An 11,645-nucleotide genomic window follows, 5' to 3' on the forward strand; every position below is an offset into this window, starting at 1 on the left:
AGAGGAGCAAGCCAACAACACAGCTAACACAATCTTCAAACTGAAGCTGGAAAGACTGCGAACTAGCTGCACTTCGTTTCGTTTGACCTTTTTTCAATTTACATTTCTTTGTGTGTATATATATTATATCCATAAAAATGATGCCAGCTGATTCATGAGGCTAAGAAACGCTGCCTGCCTGTGTCTCGTCCCGACACGTTCATTACTATGGTACAGCTGGAGATCGAATTTGAATATTGAAACGATGTTGCAAATGTCGGGGACAGCAAGGTTTATACAAGTCTTTGCTGTTGAAAACAATGTTAGGTAATGTCTAGATGCTTTTTATAGTGGAGATCAACTTCTTAAATTGCTTGGCTGGGCTAATGAGACAATGGATTCCGCAGTCAGATGGAACAGAGTAAATAGGCAATATTAACTGGCTGGAATGCGGTTTTAACCAATCCGTATCATTAAGTAAGCTCTGTTAGTCAGACTCAGACAAGCATATTCTATTTCAGAGCTACCATTTGTTAGCCTGGGTGCCTAGACTGGCACCCAGGCTAAGCCTCTGTTTTAAAGCAGGTTATACAATCTGAAATATAGCTGCGAGCAGCAATGAATGGGGTTCACATGATGAAAGAAAGGACATGCTCAATTGGATAAAGCAAGCACTATAATGTAGGAAAGAGTTTCAAGTTGATAAGTCATTGTGAAGTAGATTTAAATGGACATGAAAAACCGGATTGACTGATTTCTCAATAACAGCCATCTCTTAACCCAGTGCTTCCCAAACTTTTTTGGGTACTGTACCCCTAAAACACTTTGACATGCCTGAAAAACTCCCTCATGCACCTGCAACCGGCGTGATTCCTAAATTAGGTGTACTTTAGACAAAAATGTGGTTTGCGCTCCCAGTCGAGTTTGGCAGACTTGTTTTGAATGTCAGAGAAGTAGGAGTTGAACTTGAGCTTACTATTTGCACCATATGATCTCCGTCAACGTCACCTGTAAAAAGGTAGGTGTCAAGTTGCTGGAAACAACTTATATCCCCATCACATTTCCTCTCGCACAGTTAGATTCCGGTTGTTCAGTTTGCTGAACGCATCAGCAAGATAGGCAAGGCGGCCTCCCCAGTCTGTGTCCTTGAACACAGCCACAAGGGGGTGTGAGTGCTCAGACAGAAAATCCCTTGGGCACGCAGCTCAAAAAGCCTCTAGCGTTTTCCCTCTGGTTAGACAATGGACGTCGGTGTGAAGCTGTAGCTGCTGGTGCTCTTTCCAACTGTCATCACAGAGCCTTTCAAACAGTTCAGATTTATGATGGTAAAGTTCATAACTTTCACTGCATCATTCAAAACATAATGTAACTCAGGACTCATTCTCTTGCTGGCTAATGCCTCTCTGTGAATGATACAGTGGGATTTACTTTATGTGGACAATTAATCATTTCACTCTCCCAGGCGTTGATGCAGCTCCATCCATGCACACATGAACACAGAATTTCCAATCCAAACACATCCTCACTTGTAGTTTTCCCCGTTAGCTTCTAGCAGAACAGAATGTGCTCATTAATTGCCAAAATGTCTCTATCGCACAAACGCAATCAACTGGGCTTCCCCACTGACTTCAGTCGATTCGTCCAATTGCAGAGAAAATGGACAGAAATTATCGTTTTTCAACCATATCAACGCCCATGTCGTCGATCCTACGGTACAACATGTTATTTGACAATGATACAGTCTTCAGTGCATCAGTTGCTGTCTTATCAGTCATCATTTCTGTGAGGATAACAGCAGCAGGCACTCTGGAAGCGAGGAGCAAAGGATCACGGACACTTGGCACGAGCAGAGGATCAAACTTAGGCCAGGTAGACAGAGTAATGTGCACACACACAAACTAAAGTAAAAACGTGGGTCCATAAAAATATAAAATAACTAGAGATTTCACACCAGTGACCAAAATTGTTTTCCTGCCTGTTAAAATGTAAGTATACGGCTTAACTTAAAACACAGTCACAATACATATACTCACTAAAACAATACAAAATATCAATACATTACATCCAATAATATATCATTCTAATGACAACAATACTATCATCATCATCTATCATCGTCTTACATATGAGGAACCACAGATAACTTGTGTACAGGTTTGGATAGATTTGAGCCATGTTTTCAAAGTAAATTTTAAAGTACAATAATCAGTGCAGCTTCTCAAGTCCATGGGCATTGCATTCCAGTATATTGTAGTTCTAACAGACAAGACTGATTGACCGATTTTAACGTGTCGAAAAGGGACAACGCAATCCCCTCTAGTTTACTGCCCTGTTATCCCGGAGGTGCTTTCCTTGAGCATGATATGCCAGCATAGGGGTGGAGGGGCAAGACCATGCAGGATCTTAAAGACTAGGCTTGCATCTACATACTGCTTAAAGCTATCCAGACTAAATAAATAATGTTTGTAAATTATATGACAATGGTAGTAACGGTTTGGTTTGTTATCAAAGATCTTAGGTGTTCGTTTGTAGAGGGATTCAATTGGTTTCAGAATAGTAGCTCCTGCTTGTGACCAACTTGTGAGGCAATATCTCAGATGTGAGAAGATCATAGCATGCATATATAGTTTTGTGGCCTCCAGAAGAAGAAAATGTCTTATAAACCTAAAGTTGGATAATCCATATTTGACCGTGTTAATCACCTTCTTCACGTTTCTTGAATGTCAAGTTGGAGACCAAGATACCTGAAGTTATACACAACTTTCAGATTCTCTCCATTAACAAGAACAGCTCGCTGGGAAGAATCAATGGATTTCTTGGAGAAGTACATACAAACAGTCTTGTTGACATTTAAATGAAGGCAATAATTAGTCATCCATTTAAAAACATGTACCATAGCTTCAGTTAACAGCTAGTTGTCTATGTTTTGTGTACATACAGAACTGTATTGTCTGCATTCATCTGCATGTTAACTTGTGGGAGATCATTTATATATAATGGTAAACAGAAGGGGGCCTAATATTGACCCTTGTGGGACCCCAATGTTATAGTAAAGAGAGTCTGACTGAGTGTCCCCCAGACAAACCCTTTGACTTCTGTTTGTCAGGTAGGAATACATCCAACTAATGACGTCAGTGGACACAGTAAGGGAAGATAGTTAGGATACGAGGACCTAATGATTCACAGTATCAAAAGCCTTTTTAAGATCCAAAAAGACTGACTTCACCACCTAGGTCCAGATTAGATTTAACTTCTTTGGGACTGGGGGGCAGTATTGAGTAGCTTGGATGAATAAGGTGCCCAGAAAATAGCAATTGGCTGTTTTGGTAGAATTGTTAGTTCTGAATCCAAATGGCATTTGATGTATTGAGTTGTCCTGAAGGAGGTGATCAGTCAGATGATCAGCCACCCATCTTTCAGTTACTTTTGATAGCATTGGAAGAATGCTTATAGGTTGGTAATTTTCCACCAGTGTTGGGTCACCAGATTTTAAAACGGGTATCACTGCAGCAGACTTCCAAGATTTGGGGAATAACCCATATTTGAAGGACAGATTAACTTCTCTGGGATATTTACAGAAATACTCATAATAAACATTGCTAAACGATATAAGTGTTATGCATGGAGTTTTAGATCCACTTCTCCTTAATGCAACCGCTGTGTCAGATTTCAAAAAAACTTTATGGAAAAAGCACACCATGCAATAATCTGAGTACTGTGCTCAGACACAAAACAAGCCATACAGATATCCGCCATGTTGTGGAGTCAACAGAAGTCAGAAATAGCATTATAAATATTCACTTACCTTTGATGAACTTCATCAGAATGCACTCGCAGGAATCCCAGTTCCCCAATAAATGTTTGTTTTGTTCGATAAAGTCCATAATTTATGTCCAAATAGCTCCTTTTTGTTCGCGCGTTTAGCCCAGTAATCCAAATTCATGAGGCGTGACACTAGGTCCAGACGAAAAGTCAAAAAGTTCCGTTACAGTCCGTAGAAACATGTCAAACGATGTATAGAATCAATCTTTAGGATGTTTTTAACATAAATCTTCAATAATGTTCCATCCGGAGAATTCCTTTGTCATTGCAGAAATGCAATGGTCACTCTCACCAGTGCGCGCGTGATCAGCTCATGGCACTCTGCCAGACCCCTGACTCAATCAGCTCTCATTCCCCCCTCCTTCACAGTAAAAGCCTCAAACAAGGTTCTAAAGACTGTTGACATCTAGTGGAAGCCTTAGGGAGTGCAATATGACCCCATAGACACTGCATATTCGATAGGCAATGAGTTGAAAAACTACAAACCTCAGATTTCCCACTTCCTGTTTGGATTTCTTCTGCCAAATGAGTTCTGTTATACTCACAGACATCATTCAAACAGCTTTAGAAACTTCAGAGTGTGTTCTATCCAGTCTACTGATTATATGCATATTCTAGCTTTAATGGCTGAGTAGCAGGCAGTTTACTCTGGGCACCTTTTTATCCAAGCTACTTAATACTGCCCCCCAGTCCCAAAAAAGTTAAGGCCTTTAGCTGCCCTGAGACTACGATTGCAAATGATCTTTTGGCTAACGCCGGCACATTTACATGGATGTTGCATTATTGTAATATTGATGTTGATTAATGTGCATTGTCCCCTATAAATAAACATATATATAAACAATTACTAAATGCTGAATTTTCCTTTGATATAGATAGAGTGAGACTGAGAGATGGTCTCTCTCTCTCTCTCTCTCTCTCTCTCTCTCTCTCTCTCTCTCTCTCTCTCTCTCTCTCTCTCTCTCTCTCTCTCTCTCTCTCGTCTTTGTAGAGAAGTACACCTCAGGCAGTGATATCTTACTGTACAGTTAGTCATCTAAATCTAGCCATTATTTCCATCTTGTCAATAGTGCTTTTCATGTCCATTTTCTTTGTTCCTAGTTACGTAACGTACGGTTATGAATATCACAACTGTTCCTTGAAGGAAACGAGGTATAACGTACCATGGGGATTCAACGATCAATCATATTCACCTAAAGAAAACTGAAATCACACCCAAAGGTCCAATAAATTCAGAGCCCGCCCTCGGAAGCCTCGTTTCCTGGCGATAATACCGGGACGAGCAGTAATTTCCTCAATTCAGTATTGCTCTTTAGCGAGCCCAAATCACCTGATTGTGTAGGTCCAAAATATGTAATACCTCATTCCATCCTTCAGGGAACAGTAGTTATATTCATAACTGTACTTTCCCTTTCAGTTTATCACTCGTTATAACATACAATGGGGACAAACAATCACACCCCAAGCCAGGTCAGAGGGTACCAAACTAGGAGGCCCGTGGCAGCCCAGGCACGCAAAGGTTCCACTGGCTCCAAAAAGGGATTACAGAAGCCACCTTTTTCCCCAAAACGTACCCGAGAAGCATGAACTGTCAGAGCCCCATATAGGGAACAAGAACCCGCTGCAACTTGGCTATGCGCACTGACAAGCTGCCACTGCAACCCAAGTCCATAAACCCCACGGTTCCAAGAATAATACTTACCTTGCGAGCCTGAAATGTCAGAACTTGTAAGAGGAACTGCAAGCCCAAAACAATAGAACACCTATCGTGACTTGGTAAAGTACACATGTGCGCTGCATAGCATCGACCAGAGTCAATGAACTACAGCAGCACAAGGCTCAAACCCACATGTGCGCTGCATAGCATCGACCAGAGTCAATGAACTACAGCAGCACAAGGCTCAAACCCACATGTGCGCTGCATAGCATCGACCAGAGTCAATGAACTACAGCAGCACAAGGCTCAAACCCACAGAAAACTGTGGTAACCCTTATAATGAGCACTTCACATGCTGCTGAAGTCCAAGCCTCAAACCCACAGGGAATAGTGGTAACCCGGATAAATATGTAACCTGCCCGCTGCCTGAAACATTGTGGCTCAAGAACATTATGAGCCACACTGGGAAACAGTTATGTCCTAGCGATAAAACCTCACAAAGCTAAACCTCACAAACCCCAACTCGCTGCAGCACAGATATCACCAATATATCAACAAGCAGCCGCCACACCTCTAGTGGAGTGAGCACACACACTGCTAGGCAGCCCTTGTCCTTCGCTGTCGTACACCAGGGAGATAGCCTCCACAATATAATATGAAAGATGCTGTTTCGAAAGGGCCCAACCCCTAGCTGAATTGGCGAAACAGACAAAAAGCTGGTCACATATGTGGATATCCTTAGTCCTATACATATACACTGAACAAAAATATAAATGCAACATGCAACAATTTAAAAGATTTTACTGACTTTATGTAAGGAAATCAGTCAATTGAAATACATTCATTAGGCCCTAATTGATGGATTTCTCATGACTGTGAATATAGATACCTTAAAAAAAAGGTAGGGGCGTGGATCAGAAAACCAGTCAGTATCTGGTGTGCCCACTGTTTGCCTCGTGCAGCGCGACATACTGTATCTCCTTCACATAGAGTTGATCAGGCTGTTGATTGTGGCCTGTGGAATGTTGTTCCACTCCTCTTCAACGGCTGTGCGAAGTTGCTGTATATTGGCAGGAACTGGAACATGCTGTCGCACATGTCGATCCAGAGCATCACAATCGTGCTCAATGGGTTACATGTTTGGTGAGTATGTAGGCCATGGAAGAACTGGGACATTTTCAGTTTCCAGGAATTGTGTACAGATCCTTGCTACTTGGGGCCATGAATTATTGTGCTTAAACATGAGGTGATGACTGCGGATGAATGGCACGACAATAAGCCTCAGGATCTGGTCATGGTATCTCTGTGTTTTCAAATTGTCATTTATAAAATGCAATTGTATTTGTTGCTTATGCCTGCCCATACCATAACCCCACCACCTCTATGGGACACTCTGTTCACAACGTTGACATCAGCAAACCACTTGGCCACATGACCCCAAACACACTGTCTGACATTTTTTTATTTTACCTTTATTTAATTAGGCAAGTCAGTTTAGAACAAATTCTTATTTTCAATGATGGCCTAGGAACAGTGGGTTAACTGCCTTGTTCAGGGACAGAATGACAGATTCTTACCTTGTCAGCTCGGGGATTCAATCTTGCAACCTTTCGGTTACTAGTCCAACGCTTTAACCACTAGGCTAATCTGCCCAGTACAGTTGAAAACAGGATTCATGCATGAAGAGCATACTTCTCCAGCATGCCAGTGGCCATCGAAGGTGAGCATTTGTCCACTAAAGTCGGTTACGATGCCAAACTACAGGTCAGGTCAGGTCAAGACCCTGATGAAGATGATGAGCACGCAGATGAACGTCTCTGAGATGGTTTCTGACAGTTTTTGCAGATATTCTTCGGTTGTGCTAACCCACAGTTTCATCAGCTGTCCGAGTGGCTGGTCTCAGATGATCCTGCAGGTGAAGAAGTTGGATGTGGAGGCCCTGGGCTGGTGTGGTTACATGTGGTCTGCTGTTGTGAGGCTGGTTGGATGTACTGCCAAATTCTCTAAAATGATGTTGAAGGCGGCTTATAGTAGAGAAATTAACATTCCATTTTCTGGAAACAGCTCTGGTGGACATTCCTGCAGTCAGCATGCCAAATGCACGCTCCCTCAAAACTTGAGACTATCACATTTCAGGTATTACCCAGATGCAGACAGTGTCGAAGAAACAACGTTTATTTCTAATACAGGGGCAGACAAAGGACAGGTCAAAGGGGGTCAATAATACAGAGAGGATGCAAAGGGTCCAGAACAGCAGGCAGTCTCAGGGTCCAGGCAGGCAGGGGTCAATAATCAGATAAGGTGGGGTAAGGTACAGAACAGCAGGCAGGCTTAGGGTCAGGGCAGGCAGAACGGTCAAAACTGGGAAGGATTCGACAACGGGAGCAAGAAACAGGCAGGAGCAGGGGAACAAACGCTGGTAGGTTTCACGAACAAAACAAGCTGGCAACAGACAAACAGAGAACACAGGTATAAATACACAGGGGATAATGGGGAAGATGGTCGACACCTGGAGGGGGGTGGAGACAAGCACAAAGACAGGTGAAACAGATCAGGGTGTGACAGAGACATTTTAGAGTGACCTTTTATGGGACCTTTCATTTCAGCTCATTAAACATGACACCAACACTCTGATTTTTGTTCAGTGTACTTGTGTAAAGCATGCACCGGACACAGGCCATTCAACCTCTGTTGTTCACTGGAAACAAATGGAGGAGGTGAGAAGGGGAACAGCTCGAATACCCGGCACCTGTAAGACATAGGCAAAACCTTGGGAGCACAAGCTGCATAAGCAGGTAACATCACTTTGGAGTAACCATCGGTGAACTCCAAACAGAAAGAGTGTACTGATCGCACGCAAAGATCCCCAACGTGCTTGGCCGACACCAAGGCCATGAGCAGGGCAGTCTTGCAGAAAAGGACCTTCAGATCCACAGACTCCAATGGTTCAGACGGAGGCTCACCCAGAGCTTTCAGGACCAAAGCCAGGTCGGTACCATAAACTTAGATACGGGTCTTTGTCGATGCACGCCTTTCAGGAACTGTACCACCAGAGAATGACACCCGGGGTAGAGTCGTCAATCCCTTCATTACACGCTGAGATGTCTGCTATATAAACCTTCAATGTGGAAAAAGAAAGGCTCTGCTTAAAAATCTGTTACAAGAACATCAAAATGTCCACCAAATAGCTCTGAAAAGGAGAAGCTCATTTAACCTCACACCAACTGTATAGTCATAATCACATTCAAGAGTAAAGAGTAAACCCCGTCAAATTCAACCTTCAGGGGCCAAACCCACAGATCCCATGTCTGCGGTTGTCGGTGCCAAACTCTCCTGTGTGGCTGGGACAATAGATCCTCAAGACTGTCAGAATGGCAGGCTAAGGGCCTAGTTTTCTGTGACATTTTTTTTGTGGCATAAAGCATGGACAGGAAGTGCTGACAGGAGGCCCCACTCCACACCCACACACAGAGCACAGAGGAGAATGAAGGTTGAGAGAAACTGACAATGACCATAGAAAATAAGAAAAATAAATGAATTGGAATTTAGAAGCAATAAAAATGATAATGAAATGTTGAATATGTTAAATGTTGGAAACATTGGGGAATGTTAAAGGGTGACTGTAGTAATATAGTAAAATGGTTTAGGATGAGATGTTTGCTTGTTTTAGGGTACATTTGGACTATGTCTATCGGGCTTGTAGGAGATTGATTGTGAAATGTTAGAATGAAATAATAGGATGATGGGATGTTGAATGTTTAAGATGTAACTGGAGTAATAAGTTAGATTAGAATTGAGTGAAATTATAATATTAAAGCTTGATTTGAAGGGAATAGGAAGTGTTAATGTTTAAAACTAGTAGTGATGATGATGTTTAGTTAGAGGTATATTAAAGATGCAATATGCAGAAATCGCTCCACCGTTTCCTGGTTGATAAAATTATAATAGTTTGCCTAATTTCAGGTTGTGACTAAACAAGCAATTATAGTGTAGATAATCATTGTACCATCTTAACCGCTGTGAAATATATTTTACATAACCAAAAATGTTGCATTTTCAGCTGTTTGAAGCTGGTGTACAAACCCAAAGTAAAAGTTGCAAAAATCATGCTTTAACATGGGGAAGCATAGAAATAATGCACATAGAACATATCTACTGCTTCTTAGGCTTGCTTTCTATGAGAATGACAGATCAATGAAAATTGCATATCTATAACTCACGTGAACTTTGTCAGGTCGCCCAAAAAGTTACACATTGCAGCTTTAAGGGTGCTAGCTAGACCTAGAATAACCCCATGTCAGACTAGTTAGGAGAGACCTAAAAGGAGTGGTCAGGAAAACCTGGTCATACGTGGCTCGGATCATTATGAGATGAGGCTTGTATCATTTGGTATTGGAACCTGCATCATTCTTGGTGGGTTAGGGGTTACTTGCGTCAGAGCTCGCTAGAGCCTGGTTTTAGAGAGCATAGGGTGTGGTTAGTGGTTGGCTGACAAAGCCCCTTTAAGGGTCAGGAGCGAGTTTGCAGGTGCAAGATTTTGTAGAGGCGTCAGCAAAACCACAAGGGTTTTTAGGTGAGGAGTAATGAGGTAGGCCATTAGAGAAGCTGGTGTTAACCATAAATGCATCATTAGGACAAGCATTAGGATATAAAAGATGCAGGAATTGTTTGTTCGGAAGAGTATTTTGGCTTGCTAAATGAACCCATTGTCTGCTGAATAAGAATTTAGCTGTAGCTTTTTAGCTTATATATATTTAGATTTTTATTACTTCTTTAAAAATGTTCAAGTAAAGTTCTAGAAGGAATACTTAAGGTTACCTTATTGATAGAAGTTATAAGTAGCTATTAGAATTTTGAATCACCAACTGAGATACTGATCATCCTTAGGGGGGCCGACAAAATACTGTTATAGTTGTAGAAGGTAAGATACCGTTTTTCTTGTTATTAAATGCTGTCTTCTCATAAAATTGTATTAGACAAAAAATATTGCATTGGCAGCCTGATAGGGGTTTAGATAAGGGCGCTGGAGGTATCTAATCCATGGGTAATTGTTGCTTATCATAATTGCTTGTGTGATTATTAATTTGTGATATTTATTGATTGAGCTGGGACCTTTTATGACAGTTTCTGGAATTTTGAATAAACCCTGTGTCATAAATGAGTCATACAAGTGCATGTTGTTTTACTCTAGGTTTATGAAATTGACTTGATTGATTGAGGATTTAGCTTGACATGACACGGAACTCCCCCCGCTCAACAGGAGGATGATCTCTTCCAACCAGGGTTGTCTGGGCCAATGGGAAGCCACCAGAATCAACAACAGACCCTCCTAATGGACCTTCTCCATGGTGGCATGAATCAGGAAACGCATAGAGCGACAGGAAATGCTCACTGCTTCAACAAGCAGGGCCAGGTTTAGGAGAGAGTGTCACACCCTGATCTGTTTCACCTGCCTTGTGCTTGTCTCCACCCCCCTCCAGGTGTCTCCCATTTATCCCGATTGCCTCCTGTGTATTTATGCCTGTGTTTTCTGTTTGTCTGTTGTCAGTTCGTCTTGTCTCGTCAAGCCTACCAGCATGTTTTTTCGTACTCCTGTTTTCCTTGTCCCTATTTTCTAGTCCTCCAGGTTCCGACCATTCTGCCTGCCCTGACCTCGAGCCTGCCTGCCGTCATGTACCAATCTGAATCTGTCCCAGTTTACGAACTTCTGCCTGTCCTCGACCTGTCTCTTGCCTGACCCTAGTCTATTAATAAATATCAGAGACTTGAACCATCTGCTTCCTTTGTCTGCATCTGGGTCTCACCCTGTGTTGTTATAGAGAGAGACACCCCCCCTCCCCCCCGCCTGTTGATGTACGCCACCGTTGTCCTGTTGTCGTACCTTACCAACACATGTTGGCCCCCCTAAATCAGAAGGATATGCCTCAGCGCCAGCAAAACAATCAGTAGCTCTAGGTAATTGATATGCAGTGACCTTTGCGCTGTTGACCAAATCCCTCTTTCCGAGTAGCCCACACACAGTGTCCCCGTCCCAGTAAGGACGCATCTGTGTTGATCACCCTGTGGACCAATACCCGACCCATGAGAACCCCCTGCAACAGCAGTCACGGGTCCTTCCAAGGAGTCAACACCCTTAGGCATGACAGGGAAACGTTGAACAACCGATAGTAGTGGCGAGATGCATCCA

The sequence above is a fragment of the Oncorhynchus clarkii genome, chromosome 20 (genome assembly GCF_045791955.1).
Source record: "Oncorhynchus clarkii lewisi isolate Uvic-CL-2024 chromosome 20, UVic_Ocla_1.0, whole genome shotgun sequence".
In the NCBI taxonomy this organism is placed as follows: Eukaryota; Metazoa; Chordata; class Actinopteri; order Salmoniformes; family Salmonidae; genus Oncorhynchus; species Oncorhynchus clarkii.